At 35.9% G+C, this 13,198-nt stretch overlaps 1 protein-coding gene across 2 annotated transcripts in view; it reads right to left on the reverse strand.

The window, feature by feature from the left end:
- Positions 1-13,198, reverse strand: part of PPP3CC (protein phosphatase 3 catalytic subunit gamma) — a 116,619-nt gene that overhangs the window by 44,014 nt on the left and 59,407 nt on the right. The gene's annotated exons all lie outside the window — the stretch shown is intronic.

A 13,198-nucleotide genomic window follows, 5' to 3' on the forward strand; every position in this document is an offset into this window, starting at 1 on the left:
TGGCTAAACAAGCTGTGGTGTATGAATGTAATGGAATACTACTGTGTCATAAGAAATGGGGAAGATATGGACTTCATAATAACCTGGAAAGACCTACACAATATAATGCTGAGTGAGTGGAGCAGAGCCAGGAGAACATTACACACAACCACAGATATATGGGGTCTATGATGACTAATCGTGATAGACTTGGCTCTTCTCAGCAATATAAGGTTCAAAGACAACTCCAAAGGACTCATGATGGAGAATGCTATCTACATCCAGCAAAGAACTATGGAGTCTGAATGCAGACTGAGGCAAACTATTTGCTCTCCTTTTTTATTCTCTTTTGTTTTTTTTTTTGGTTTTGTTTCTTCTTTCGCTTGATTCATTCCATGGGTCATAATTCTTCTTTACAACTTGACTATTGTGTAAATAAGTTTAATGTGAAGTTATATGGAGAAGATATACTGGATTCCATGCCATCTTGGGGAGGGTGGGAGAGAGGGGGGAAGAAAATCTGGAACTCAAAATCATGTGGAACTGAGTGTCATAAACTAAAAAATAAAAAATCTTAATTAAAAAAAAAAAACACTGAGGAGAGTTCCAAAAATCCCTGTTAATGTATTTCACAATATCCTAAGGAAATGGGCATTTAATACTATATCTAATTTACAAACTAGATAACTAAAGTGTTAAAAAGACTAGGTAAATAGTTCAAAATCTAATAGTAAAGTTCAAAATTTAAGCTAGAATGAAATCCTAGATTTCTTAACTCCCAGTTCTAGAATTCATAGCATTACAACTTAGGCTTTTTGAATTCTTCTGAAACAACAGAATAAATATATGTTTAAAAATCTATATTTTAGCAGGCACTTCAAATAACTGGCAGATATTATCACCTCCAACTGAAACTATTCTCATAGCACATGGTAGATATCTTTCCTCCTTCAATAGCAGAAAAAGCAAAATAACCCATTTTCAAGGAAGCTTCCTAGTTTTACATAAGTTTAAAGGGAAGAAAGCAAATAAAACTGGAATAGCAGGTTTCAATTCTAAGAGTTTTATTTGGTATTCTCAAAAGTGTAAGCTAGTAATCAGGTATGGGACGAAGCTAATGTTAAATACAAACACATGTTCCCTGCTTTAATAATGAGGATAGCTCAAACGCTGTGGTGTACATCCTGTCAGCAAATATCAGGCTACCTTAACTATTCATCTTTTCACACATCAGTGACCAAACTCTCTAAAAATTTATTATCACCCACATTTATCCTACCTACGGATCTCTCAAATTTCTATGTTAAGTATACATATCGAAGATGAATAAAATACAGGGTCTTAACTGTGGGAAGGAAAGAACTTTAGTTGTTAGTTTCCTTGGGAATTTATATATTAAGACTCCTATTGAAGTTTTATCATCTATAATCACCATTGTGTTTTTTTCTCATGACTACAAACTAACATAAATCATTTTAAATGGGATCATTTTTTTAAAGGCTACATCACAGCAAACACACATTTAAAAAAAAGAAACAACAAAATGTCTGTGATGGTTTTCATTTTCAAAAAACATCCTTAGCTTTATATCACAGAAAGTGAGACTATCAAGAGCCAATTTGTAGCAATGATGAATAAATTGGTTACATTCACATGTAAGGAGGGATAACTATAAGCAACCAGGGTGATTATAAAGAACAAATCAACTAGAGAAAATATGACCCAAATGAGTCAGCACCACAAAGGGTAATAAAAAACTGTGCTTGAGTGTTGCATATTTCCTTTTTTTTCACTAGAGGTGCTTAATAAAATGCTTACTGATTGATTTTCACAACTGGGGATTAATAATAACAATAATAATAAAAATAAGAACAATGGCTCTAATTTATATAGTGCTTTAAGGTTTATAAAGTACTTTACATAGTTATATCACTTGATACATGTATCATTTGTTTTACGCAGTTACATCACTCGATATTCACAAACACAACCCCATTAGGTAGGTGCTATTTTTATCTCCATTTTACAGAAAATAAAACAGAGGTCTAGAAAGGTCAAGTGATTTGGCTAGGGTTACACAGTAAGTGTCTGATACTGGATCTACACTCAGGTCCTAGTTTGACTGTGAGACATATAAATATATTCCAGTGGAATCCCACAAAAAGCAACAATTGAGGCATCAAATCTATGTAAAATAAGAAACAGGAAAATAAATCCATTACTCTAGTCTAAAGAAAGCTGTCACATTTACATATTGCTTTTTTTCTTGAAAAGAATTTAAAACTTCTATTTTAAAATCATTTAAAACTTCTAGGATGCATTAATACCTAATCACAGATTTACCAGTCTTGCTAAAGAAAAATCTGAATAATCCAATTTTTAACAATAAACAGTATAGTTAAGATTAAGTCTTTTCTTTTCAAGAAAAAAAGCACTTAAAAAAACCAGCACTATATAAACATTCCTCTCACGTCTATCATCTCATTTGAGCCTCCTAACAATCTCCAGAGGTAGGTAAAGAGAGGTATTTTTTTTCCCTTAACTAGGGCAGTGACCTCTACACTTTCTGACTGTGCAGCTCATCAATAAAAAGATTTGGGGGCATGCATGTAAATGATATACACATACCACTGCAATAATACATATACATATAATATGCATTCTAAAGCACACAAAAATAGAAACCAATGATGAGATAAAGATGAAACCAATAAAACTCTAAAATGATAACTAATACTATTTTTAATGAAGGCAAGGTGATTGAATATATTTCATTATTCTGGAAAACTTGGAATAACACTTTACGATAAAGCAGTTCAAAGGCCTGGTTCTAAGTTTGGTGTATTTTAAGATCTGAATTTGATGCCCATCATAGAGTAGTTACCAAAGATAAGATCCAAATGGGAAAACTGCATCATTAGCTGTGTTTAGAAATCATTATTTTATATGTTTAATATGAATGTATATGTAGAGCCTATATCAGATTGCATGCCATCTTGCACGGGGAGAGGGGGTGGGAAAGAGGGAGAGAAAATTTAAAACTCAAAAGCTTGTAGAACTGAATGCTGAAAACTAAAAATAAATCAATTTTTAAAAAAGAAATAATTATTTTAATTTTTCAATCCCATCCATTAATTATGCAAAGGTTTTTGGTGAAATGCGTCCAGTATATTTCCATCTTTCTTAACACATTATTCATTCTTTTTACAAATTAATCGGAAAATGTTATACTTAATAAATATTTGCTAAATTAGTAAATGGGTTAAAAAACCTACTGTAAGTCTATTTAGAAGATTCTGAAATACATTAGAAAATTTTGATTCTAAGTTTAAATAATGCAAATAAGAAAGTTTTTATAGATGACATAGTTACATCATTTTAGCAACAAAATCACAATCCAAACATTCATTTTCAAAATGCCCGTTCCATAGAAAAAGTTTCTTTTTTTGAAAAGTAGGTACTTTCTCACTTATTATTTAAAAAGTCACCTTTTTACCTTTAAGGGACAGATAAATTTTTTTGGGCTAATTTCTAGTCAGATCTCATTAGGTCATCATTCTTTCCTTATAACATGGTTGATAAAGAGCTCATACAGTAGAAATATGAGCTTTGCCATTGGTTTGTCCACTTTTGCTTGAAATAGCATTATCTTCCATCTGCAGGTTGCTTTGCAGAAATCTTTTCAAGCCATGTGTCCATTTTGTGAAGGTTAGTTTAGTTAGGCCAAGGCCTGTCAATTTCATCTTCGAAACATCTCTCCTATATGCCTCCTTTTCTCCTCTGACACTGCTGCCTCTCTAATACAGGCCCTAAAGCTCACACCTGGATTACTGCAACAGCCTGCTGGTGGGTCTGCCTGCCTCTAGTCTCTCCCCATTCCAAATGATCCTCCATTCAGTCAACAAAGTGGTTTTCCTAAAGAGCATGTAGGACCACATCATCCCCTTACTCAAGAAACTCCAGTAGCTCCCTATCACCTTCAGGATTAAATACAAAATACTCTGTTTGGCATTTAAAGCCCTTTGTAACCTACTGATGGGCATTAAGTGACTTTTCCATCCTAGGTCCTAGAGATACAAAGACAAAAATAAAACAATCCTTGCCCTTACGGTACTTAGATTCTATCTGGAGCTGAGCTTTCAAGAAAGCTAGGGATCCTAAAGGGGCAGAAGTGAGAGAAGAGACAATTCCAGGAATTAGGGTCAGCCTAGTTTAAAGAACAGGAAGAAGACTGATTTAGATGGACCATACAATGTGTGAAGGGAGTAAGGTATAATGCATCTTAAAAAGTAGGCTGAAGCCAGATTTGGTAGGAGTTTGAAGTGCCAGAGGAGTTTATATTTGCTCCCAGAGGCAACAGGGAGCCCTTGGAGCTTATTAAACAGGGGAATGACATGATAAGGCCTGTCACACACATACATTATCTCAGTAGATTACCATGCCTCCTACTTAGAAAATTAAAGTTCCTTAATCTTTTTCAACAAGGTTAATGTTGATGCTCTCTTTAAAAAAAACAAACAACAAACTCATTGTTCTTTCCCTCTGTTTCCCCTACACCCCTAGTAAAGCTCCCCCATATAAGAAATAAGTGTAGTGAAACAAAAACTTTTGCCTTGTTCTGCACCCCTGATCCATCACCTCTTTGCCGTGAGATAGGACAAATACTTTATAATTTGTCTTCTGAAGTTATGGTTAGTCACTGTATTGACCAGAGATCTGAAATTTTCCTAAGTTTCTCTGAATTATTTATATTGGTTGTTTTTATGATGAAATAATATTGCATTAAATTTTATTTTACAATTTGTTCAGCCATTCCCCAAATGGATGGGCACTGACTTTCCATCTAGTTCTTTGCTGCCACAAAAATGTCCCTTGACACTGCTGTGGACACTTTCCTCACTTTCCTGTTCCTCTCTGTAGTATCTCACTTGGTGATCTCTGCAGGTCTCTGAGTTCGATCATGATCTCTGTTCAGATGATTCTCATATCTACATATTTAGCCCTAGGCTTTCTCCTTGAACTTCCTTCTTGCGCCACCAATTGCTTTTCTGACATCTTAAACTCAGTATGTCCACTGTGTCTAACTCATTATCTTTCTCCCCAAACCATCCCCTCTTCCCAAGTTTCCTATTACTGCTAGGGACACCACCATCCTCCCATTAAACCAGGATAACAATTTCAGTGTCCTCCTTGACGCCTCACTTGCTTTAACCTAATATACTGTCAAATCTGTTTCTACCATCACAAAATATCTTGTATATGTTTATTCTTTCTACTCACATAGCCACAACCAAAATAGAGATTCCTTGCTTGGACCTGCCCGCCTTATAACTGGTCTCCCTGCTTTGAGTATCTTCCCAGTCCACCAAGCAGTCAAAATGCATAGGTCTGATCACATCACTTTTCCCCCTCACGACCCAATAGACTCGAGCAGTTTCCTATTACTTCAAAATAAAAAATCCTCTGACTGGCATCTAAGCCTGTTCCTGACTTTAGAGCCTTAGACTTTACTTCCCTCTCCTTTCTCTGCCACTCAGCTACACAGGCCTCTGTGCTGCTCCTCACACAGGATACTAGATATTCAGACTCGATGCACTTATACTAGCTGTCTCCCATGCCTGGAATGCTCTCCCTCCTCACCCCCACTTCTTAATTCCTTAACTTTCTTCAAAACTCAGATCAAATCCCACCTACTACAACAAGCCTTACTCTCCATTTCCCCAATACCCTGATGCCTTCCCCTTAGATTGCTTTCTGTTTACTCTGTATATATGTTGTGTATATTTAGCATTTACATAGAATATGAGCTCCTTGAGAACAGGGTCAGTTCTTTTCCTTTTCTTTTACTCTCACTGCTTAGCCCAGTACCTGACCCATAGCAAGTACATACAAAGGCTTCTGACTGACCAAAAGCATTATAAATATTTTTGTTCACATAGGATCTTTTCCTCTGTTTTGGACTATCTTGGAGTGTATGCCTAGTTGCAGCACTAGTGGATCAAAGGGTACACAAGTTGGGGACTTGAAAAAAAACTCCAAATTGTCTTTAGAACAAATGTAATAAATTCACTGTCTTCTTTATCTTTATATTTCACTCACTGTCCTCCAAACTATGTTACACATAATAAGTGCTTAGTGAAATGTTTCTTGAATAAATGAAGATGGAGATTAAAGTCTACAGAAATCTAGTTACCCAAAACATGCCTAAAAGTCAGAAGGCTCTATATATAAAGCCAGTTTTTTGGCTTAGTATCAGTCAGTGTCAATTTTGCTACTTAAATGAATTGGATAAAATAGCAGCATATTGTGGTCCTGCGGTATTACCATACATTCCATAATTAAAATCAATTATTAGAGCCAATCCAAACTAAAAAAAACTACATGAATTTATTTAATACACCCTATTGCAGATTTTTTTAGCATTTCTGATCCATTTTTGCCTACTGTGGCTATAATTAAGATGATGGAAAGAGAAAGAGGAAGGTACAAGTTCCACAGGGTTTAAATAGGGCTCTCCCTTCAATGTAGAAGACTTCTTCACTAAAACTACATGAAAGAGACTGGGAGAACTTAAGGATAAAAGAGACCCAGTCCTTACATAACATCTTAAGTAGAGCTGGGCAGTCTGGATAACTAGAGATTTAGAAATATGAGGAATAGCTGGAGTAGTATGGGGAAGCAGTAGCCACTAGGTTTTTCTTTTATTGTGGAAGTAGCATTTTTTTTTTTGGAAATGGCAACTTTTTTTTTTATTTTTAGCTTACAACACATGGTTCTACATAATTTTAAGTTCCAGATTTTCTTCCCTTCCTCCCCCCTCCCTCCCCAAGACGGCATGGAATCTCATATAACTACCACGTATAACTTCGCATTGAATTAATTTATACACTAGTCAAGTTGTGGAGAAGAATTATGACCAAAGAAATGAATCATGAGAAAGAAGAAACACAACCAAAAAAAAACCCAAAAACAAAAACAAAAGAGAAGAAAAAAAGGGGGAAAAAAAAGGCGAGCATGAAGTGTGCCTCAATCTGCATTCAAACTTCATAGTTCTTTCTCTGGATGTAGATAGCATTCTCCATCGTGAGTCCTTTGGAGTTGTCTTTGTACCTTGTGTTGCTGAGAAGAGCCAAGTCTGTCAGGGTTGGTCCTCACGGAATCCATATATCTATGGTTGTGTATAATGTTCTCCTGGCTCTGCTCCACTCACTCAGCATTATGTGGTGTAGGTTTTTCCAGGTTGTTATGGAGTCTGTATCATCCCCATTTCTTATGGCACAATAGTATTCCATTACCTTCATATACCACAGCTTGTTCAGCCATTCCCCAATTGATGGGCATCCCTTTGATTTCCAATTCTTGGCTACCACAAAAAGAGCCACTATAAATATTTTTGTACATATGGGTCCTTTTCCCGCTTGTGTGATTTCTTTGGGATTACAACCCTAGAAGTGGTATTGCTGGATCAAAGGGTATGAACATTTTTACAATCCTTTGGGCGTAGTTCCAAATTAATCTCCAAAATGGCTGGATCATCTCACAACTCCACCAGCAATGTAACAATGTTCCAATATTCCCACATCCTCTCCAGCATTTATCATTTTCCTGTTTTGCTATTTTAGCCAATCTGACAGGAGAGATGTGGTATCTAAGAGTTGTTTTGATTTGCATTTCTCTAATCAGTAGTGATTTAGAGCATTTTTTTCATATGCCTATAGATAGCTTTAATTTCTTCCTCTGAAAACTGCCTGTTCATATCCTTTGACCATTTCTCAGCTGGGGAATGGCTTGTATTCCTGTACATTTGGCTCAGTTCCCTGTATATTTTAGAAACGAGGTCTTTATCACAGACACTAGTTGTAAAGATTTTATCCCAATTTTCTGCTTCCCTCCTAATCTTTGTTGCATTGGCTTTTTTTGTACAAAAGCATTTCAATTTAACATAATCAAAATTATCCATTTTGCACTTTGTAATGCTCTCTGTCTCTTGTTGGGTCATGAATTCTTTTCTTTTCCATAAATCTGATAAGCAAACTATTCCTTGCTCTCCCAAATTACTTATGTATCAGCCTTTACTCCTAAATCATGAACCCATTTTGACTTTATTTTGGTATATGGTGTAAGATACTGGTCTATGCCCAGTTTCGGCCCTACCATTTTCCAATTTTCCCAACAGTTTTTGTGAAATAGTGAATTATTAGCCCAGAAGCTGGCCTCTTTGGGTTTATCAAAGAGTAGATTGCTATAGTTGTTGACTTCTCCATCTTGTATTCCTATCCTATTCCACTGATCTCTATTCCACTATTTCCTCTGTTTCTTAGCCAGTACCAGGTAGTTTTGATGACTGCTGTAGTACAGTTTAATATCTGGTATGGCTAGGCCACCTTCTCTAGCATTTCTTTTCATTAATACTCTAGATATTCTAGACCTCTTGTTTTTCCAGATGAATTTTGATATTATTTTGTCCAGCTCAGTAAAATAATTTTTTGGTAGTTCAGTTGGTATGGCACTGAATAGATAGATTAATTTAGGTAAAACTGTCATTTTTATTATATTAGCTCACCCTAACCATGAGCAACTGATATTTTTCCATTTATTTAGATCTGACTTTATTCATGTGAAAAGTGTTTCATAGTTATGTTCATATAGGCCCTGGGTTTGTCTTGGCAAAGAGACTTCCAAATATTTTATAGTGTCTACAGTAACTTTGAATGGAATTTCTCTTTCTATCTCTTGCTGTTGGGCTTTGTCAGTAATGTATAGGAATGCTGAGGATTTATGTGGGTTTATTTTATAACCTGCAACTTTGCTAAAGTTATTTATTAGAAATGGCAACTTTTTAATGGTGGAAGGAAGGAAGAGGAAATACTAGAGCATGGAATTACATAAAGGGTGACATATGCTTTGGGACGCTGTGGGGAAAATAATCAAATATATTTCCAAGTGTATGTTTTTCTGCTGTCACTGTTATTCCTGACACTGTTCTCTGATAAAACATTTCTACTTTCTACTTTTCACTGAATCCACTGTTATGTTTATACTCTCTATGGATATTTTACTAAACTCTTGCATTTCATCATCTTGTCCTGAGGTTCCTTAGTTATACTCTTACCTTTTTTTCCACTGTAAATAAACAAGAGATTCTGTAATTCATTCATACCTAGCAACTCATACTTTTCTTTGAGGGCAAAGGTAACACGCTTGAGAAGAATGAGACATATTAAGAGCGGTTCACATCAGTCAGTCAACAGAAAGAGAAAATCAAGGCACATAGCTCCATCTAGAGCCCGTGACTTATACACACTTCCTCCCACCCCCGGGAAAAGCCAAAGCCAATGTGGCACCCTGAATACCCAATAAGAATCATAATTATTTTACACTTAGAGAATATTTTATTTAACATGTATGAGTAATGCCCCTACTGATATGGATTATAAATCCCAAATTATTTTTGTAGATGGTTAATGGGGTCCAAAATAAATTGTTAACTGGTAATTAACTCTTCGGTGATGAGACTCTCAAAACTAAGGTTAGTTGGTCAAGAAACAATAGACACAGTGTCCATAACTTGGCCTGTACTCAGAGAAGTGTAGGATCTCTGAGAACATCTAATCTGTTGGCAGAGTTTTTAAAAAACCAAACTGTAAGTAAGGTGAATTTTAGTGTAAGTAAGGTAGATTTCAGTGTGTGTAAGGTGGATTTTTGTTATTATTTCTTAGAGTTTAGTTTCCCAGGCTCCATGGCCACAACAACCTCAGTTTCCCAGGCATTAGATATGAGTTCCCAGGCTCATGGTTCAAAACATCGCCACCATACTTGCATAGCATTAAAAAAGGATAAATAATATAAACGTGTGTGCTGAAACTATAAACATCCACTGCGAATGCACAGTGAGATATAGGGATGAAGTAATGTAAACTTGTAAGGCTATTGTTGGCAATATGTCTTCTTTGCCTGATGCCTTAGAAAGCAGGTGGGCAGAGGTCAGTGAGTTGGGGAACCTTTATGGTTGAATGCACAAGCTGGGATGTCGTGTGTGCCTTGATCAGCCCCCATCAAGGCTTGGGAGGGGGGAATTTGTGTTTACCTCAACCAGTCGCCACTGAGGCTTGAAGGGATTTAGGGGAACCCTTTAGGGTTGAACGCACAAGCTGTGCCCATCTTGACTGGCTCCACTGAGACATAAGGGTAGTTGCCCCCTCTTCTTGCCGGCCCCCGCGAGAAGGGTGATTAGGCAATATTGTAGGAGTTTGTAGTGCTTCCGTTATCGGCAATACTGTGTTAGAATAAAGCTTACTATTAACCCCTTTGAAGCTGTCTTTCCTGTCTGATCAAATCAAGAGTGAACCTGTTAGGGGCTGGAGTCTGAAGCCTCCAGTGCCTCCTGTGTATTATCTATCTAACACAAACAAACAGCATTATTTCTACATTCAACAATAAGGAATCAGAATACTTTAGTGGAAGAGAATCTTAGTGAATAATGTTTCACAATTATTTTGCTATCTAATAACCTGTCAAAAAGTATAAGATGCCATAACATCACTGAAGATGTCCAAAAAACTTTGGACAATCCACAGGAAGGAAGGCTATGAAAGTTTCTGCATGTGCTCATTTTTTTTATTGTTCTTGAAATTCTTATTTATTCTGCCATCTAGATGCATGGCAAAATTGCAATATATATTATTTTCTGACCAAAGCATTTGATTTGGTGGCTTATTATAAATACCCTACTATGAAGAACCACAGAACTCCAATGCTGAAATGATGAGGTTTCTCAACTCCAATTTTTCTTTATTTCCTGTTTCCTTCAACATGCCTCATTTTTTAAAAAGCATTGTGAGGACTGAAAAACCTTTTACAAAACCACTTTAAACTTCTAAATGAATGTTTACATTCCAGTAAGATAATCTCAAAATGCATTACTAAAATCCAACCCAATCCAAAAAGCATTTATTAAACACCTATTACATGCAAGGCCCTGGGGTTATGAAGACAAAACTAAAAACTGTCAATGAGCTGGTATTCACTGGAATGATATAAGTAAACACATGATAATTTGAAGAGGAGAGAGATCAAAAGAGCACACAAATAACTCTGGGGATGAGGAAACACCTGCAACTGGAGATGGCACAAAGGCTGAACTAAGAGGGAAATTGTGGATTCATATTTTTTTCCCTTTTAAATAGTATTTTTTTTCCAATTGCATGTAAAACAATTTTTAACATTTTTTTTAAAATAAAATTTTGAGTTCCAAATTTTCTACCTTCCCTGCTCCCTCCCTAAGATAGCAAATAATTTGATATAGGCTACATATCATGTGTAATCATGTAAAATATATTTCTGTATTAATCATGTTGTCAAAGAAGAAACAGAACTAAAGGAAAAAACTTAAAAAATTAAAAAATGAAGAAAGTTAAAATGGAAACTAGGGATTCTAAGAGCACAGAAGGCTTTCCAGGTTTGTGGATACAACTTATATAAAATTACAGGGGTAAGAAGTGGAGTGAGTTCATAAATTTAAAACTGTAAGGGACCTAACAAAGCCTTCTAGTACAATCCCTCATTTTAAACATGAGGACACTGAGGCCCAGAGAGATTAACAGATTTGCTCTAAGTCTTACAGGTAAGTAGCAGAGATTGGATTTGAACCCAGTTTCTCTCATTCCAAATCCAGGCCTCTCATTCTCCAACTGACACACAAAGGGTATGAACAGGTAGTTTTTAAAGGAAGAAGTTCAAGCTATCCATAGCCACAAGAAAAAAAATGCTCTAAATCACTAGCAATCAAGAGAAATGCAAATGGAAATGAATGAGGTTATACACCATACCCATCAGACTGGGGGAGATAGGAAAACAGAAACATTAATGCAATATTGGTGGAACTGTCTAATGAACTAGTCCAAACATTCTGAAAATCAATTTGGAACAATGCTCAAAAAAGTCACTAAACTGTACATTCCCTTTGATGTGGCAATACTAGGCTTATACACCAAAGAGTCTGAAAAAAGAGGAAAAAGATCTGTAGGTACCAAAAAAAATATTTAAAGCACCTCTTTTATATGGGCAAAGAAATGGAAACTAAGGAGAGGCCTATCAATTGGAGAATGGCTGAACAAATTACGGGTTACGAACGTAAGTATGAATTCAGTACCACTGAATCTTAAGAAGTAATAAAGGGTGGTGTTCCAGAGAAACCTGGGAAGACTTGATGCAGAGTAAAGTTGACAAAACAACTGTGAAACATGTAAGAACTCTAATCAATGCAATGGCCAACCACAACTCCAGAGATGAAACATGTTTCTGATCTGCTGACAAAGAGGTGATGGACTCAAGATGAAGAACGAAAACATTTTTGGTATGGACAATGGAACTATTCCACATGACAATGCATGTTTGTGACAAAAAGATTTTTCTTTCTTTTCCCCTCCCTTAATTTTTTTTGGGGGGTGGAAGGGTGAGAAAATAAATGCTTGCTAATTGAAAATAAGTAAATAAATGTATGGGTTTTTAAAAAAATTCAGGGCTCTTATATGCACAGTGAATAACATATTTAGTTGCTTTCCTTTTTGTCTATCTGTTAGATTCATCCAGTTCATTCCTGAGTACAGTAAGTTCCATGCTTCTCCTATTGTGCTCCATAGTCAAGGTATGCTGCAGATTACTGGAAGCTCCCCAATAAGATATCAGCTCCTTGAGAAGAGTCTTTTGCCATTGTCTCAATATGATTTAGTCATGTGGGTGAGAGATTCAGCAACTTTCTAATCAGCTTTTGTATTTGATAAGAAAAATATTAATTTCTGTTATATTTAACTGACTGATCTGTTTGAAAACCCTAAGATCTCATTTTAACATTTTACTACCATTTGAAAGCAGGAAATCAAATCAAAGGACAATTTATATGCATATGCCACAATATAATTTAGTTTCTACACCTCCTCTGCCCTCAATTTCAAGTTCTACTTCCTGACTCTGTATCAGGATGTAATTATACAATTATCTCCTATTGCATTCAATTAAAAGGTCATGATTATTAGTAGTTCTGTATAGACATTCAAAAAGTTCCCTTCCACTTAATTCATGGAAGTTTTGCCTTATCTGATGAAGCATAACATGGTGGGTGAGGGCAATCCAAAGGTTAAATCCAAAAACAGGCCAGGGTCATTGGAAATGTGAAGAGGGTAAAAAGAGTAATCCATAATCCAAGATCAGTAAGATGCAG

Source organism: Trichosurus vulpecula, chromosome 3, assembly GCF_011100635.1.
Source record: "Trichosurus vulpecula isolate mTriVul1 chromosome 3, mTriVul1.pri, whole genome shotgun sequence".
Lineage (NCBI taxonomy): Eukaryota > Metazoa > Chordata > Mammalia > Diprotodontia > Phalangeridae > Trichosurus > Trichosurus vulpecula.